Consider the following 3,351-nt stretch of genomic DNA (forward strand, 5'->3'; position numbering starts at 1 on the left):
AGACCAAAAATTAGAGAAAAAGGAGGGCTGCAAGGAAAGCCAACATTTTGGCCCTAGCCTTCCAAGGTCAATTAAGACTCAGGACATAGGAGAACCTGTACTGTAACATCATGTAACTCAGTTGTGTCCCAAATTTTAAGATCAAGGAGATTATGGGGCCAAAGAGGAAAGTGATTGATGATGTAGAGTGTGCCTAAGGAGAGTCACATGGAGAGAAAGCATTCTCTCAGGGTTTCGCATTGGCCAAGCAATGGCTGTGACTCATCCACATGGCTGACACTGACAAAGGATCTACAATCTACAATCTACAATTCTTCACAATCAGTATATTCATAACTTCAATATCATTGGTGCCCTATAGTTTTTATTGTTAATGTGGGATTATTAACTTCATCTGTTATGTATAAAATTCGTAGTGATGGTAATGCAATTATAATTAAGATAATAGCTGGTAAAATAGTTCAAATAGTTTTGACTTCTTGGGCATATATAGGGTCTCAGGATAAATCCTGAGGGGATTTCACTGACCTTATCAGACCCAAAAGCTACAATTCTTGTTACATAGGTCTTATTTTATCTTGGTCTTAACCATTCAGCAGAAAAATAAAAACGAAGTACAAGAAATAAAGCCATGTTGTTATGTTGAGCTGTAGGGAACTCAGGTCAACAACTTATGACATTGCCAGTCAAGTGGAAGACCCAGTACTATTATGGACTACTGGACTATTTTGCTGAGTTCACACACCTATAATATTTAAATGATGGAACTAAACAAGAAAAGGGGATATAGATGACCATTTTGTATCTGTGTATTCAAAATGGTTAGGCTAGATATATAGCTACGTTCTCTTAATTCAAGGAATAGAGGAATTTGTTCTAATAGTGTTTGTAAATAGGATATCATGTCTGCATCTTGTACACAAATAACCACTAGGAAGACAGTATGCAATGTATTAATTATTGGAACTGTCCTACCACTTTGATTTGAAACTGTCTCATTGCTATTTATTTCTCAATAAAATTATGGAGAAAAAAATAAAAATAAATCTTAAGTAGTACTTTTCTGTTCAGGCTATTAATGACCTGCAAAACTGACTGCCCTATTTCTTTTTGTTTGTTTGTTTGTTTTGTTGTGTTCTGTTCTGTTCTGATGTGATGTTGTTTTGTCAGGTAGAATCTTGCTGTGTAGTTCAGACTGGCCTTGAGCTCACTATGAAGCTCAGGCCGGCCTCAAATTCACAGTGATCCTCCAGCCTCAGCCTCCCCTTGCTGGGACCACAGGCATGCACTACCACACCCAGCCTGCCCTCCTCATTTACAGTTAAATGTTGTTTTGTAACTTTACTATCTGACTTAACAATTGTTTCCTATGTAGACCTATATTTTTTTTTATTTTAACATTTTGTGTATGTGTGTGTGTGTGTGTGTGTGTGTGTGTGTGTGTGTGTGTATGTGTGTGGCCAGCTCAGCCCACCAGGGGGCGGGCTGGCTGGCATGTGGTGCTGGAGGATTGAACCGCGGTCCCTGTGCTTTGCCAAGCTTGTTCCAAGTAGGTGCTTTAGACCACTGAGCCATCTCTCCAGCCCTGTAGACCTATATTATATAATATTGGGAACAATTTTTTCACATCACCTCTGTCTAACCAACCCCAAAATATTAGTCTTTAGTGTCCAACTCAGAGTGAAGCTTTTATCTGACCTATATCTAGGATTATATAATAGGCTTTCATCATCTTGAATGAAAAAAAAAAATTCTTTTTCTACCTTAAACTGCACATCCACAGGTCTTGTGAATTTGTAGTTTATTTAATCCATGTAGTTTTAAATCTTGCTCTTCTAATTGAGGATGATGCCACATGGACGATCTTTTTCATAACGTGAATGCATTACTGTGCTGTAGAAATCCCTACGTGTTAACAGTTACCCTCTTTCCAAAGGAGAGAAAGTCGATGTTGGTGATCTGGACAGCGTGCTCGGGAGAATGGGGCTCGTGCTCACCGACAGCGACCGAAAGAAGCTGCAAGAAGCCCTCTCCGTTTATAGTGTGTATACCTAGCCCATCCTTCGGAGCTTGGATTTGGGGGTGGGATGTGAGAACTTCTTAGACCACACCAGCAAAACCGATTCAGAAAACACAGTTCTCACACTCGAAGAAATTCGATTGCCTGTTCTCGTCACTTGAATTTTAACACAGAACGCAGACCCCACTTGCTAGTCTCGACCTCCAAGGCTAAATTTTTCTGTAGTCCTGGGAGTACCATCTAATCTAAATCATGACCAAGGAGGAAAGTCAGCCGAGAGAAGGAAAACAAGGAAGAAAAACAGAAATGGGCAATTAAGACTTTTAAATTCAACTGAGTAGATTTATATCAGTGAAATCTTTATGTTTTGGCTGCTGCTGCTGCTTCTACCTCTCGCCCTCCCCCTCCCCCTCCTCCTCCTCCTCCCTCTTCATCTTTATCTTCTTGAGACAGGGTCTCACTGTGCAGTTCAGGCTGGCCTTGAGCTCACTTTGTAGCCCAGGCTGGTCTCAAACACCCAATGATCCTCCTGCCTCAGCCTCCTGAGTGCTAGGATTACAGGCATGAGCCACTAAGCCCATCTTACTTTATTTTATTCCTACACGAGAGTAACAATAGAACTTCCAAACAAACCAAAACTTTGAGGGCTATTTTTCCCTACAGTTATGGGTACTGTGCTGTCTTTGTTACTCTTCTCACCATTGAACCTACATTCTGACTATTGTGTCTTCCAGAGGACGGAAAGGCTTATGAGAAGAGACTGCTGAGGAGCGTCAAAGACCTCGACGGTGAGTGAGAAGCAGGGTAAGGAACAAAGAAAGGTCCTCGCGTAGCATTTTCTTTGAGTTGTTCCAACTTGCCCGCCCTTTTGCTGACTCACTGCTGTGTTTTCAGTTGGTCTGCCTTAGGCACACTGACTTTTGGGGCCGCCAGTCATTACGTTCCTGTGGACGCTTCAGTCCTGATGCCTGGCCGGCCTGAGTCAGTTGGTTCCTGCTCAGCCAGCGGTCACTGCACTGGCCTACTGCAGTCTCAGAACTTGTTGTGGGAAGCAAACAGAGCCCCGGGTCAGTAGGGGGGAGAGCCTGCCTCCGCGTCCCCGCTGGCTCTGCAGGAATACTTTCTTTTTTAATTAAACAAAGAACAGAAGGAAACCAACAGAAGCAAAGTTCTATAGAAGGACAGGGGAAGAAGGATCAATGAGAAGGGAGGGGAGTAAGATGTGACATGGACATGGACAGGTTGTCTGTAATGAGTGTGAGCGTTGTGCATGTCGAAAATGTACCAATAAAATTAATCTTTAAGAAGTAGTATTTACTTCTTTTAGTTTC

The sequence above is a fragment of the Octodon degus genome, unplaced genomic scaffold (genome assembly GCF_000260255.1).
Source record: "Octodon degus isolate 3935 unplaced genomic scaffold, OctDeg1.0 scaffold00033, whole genome shotgun sequence".
NCBI classification, from domain to species: domain Eukaryota; kingdom Metazoa; phylum Chordata; class Mammalia; order Rodentia; family Octodontidae; genus Octodon; species Octodon degus.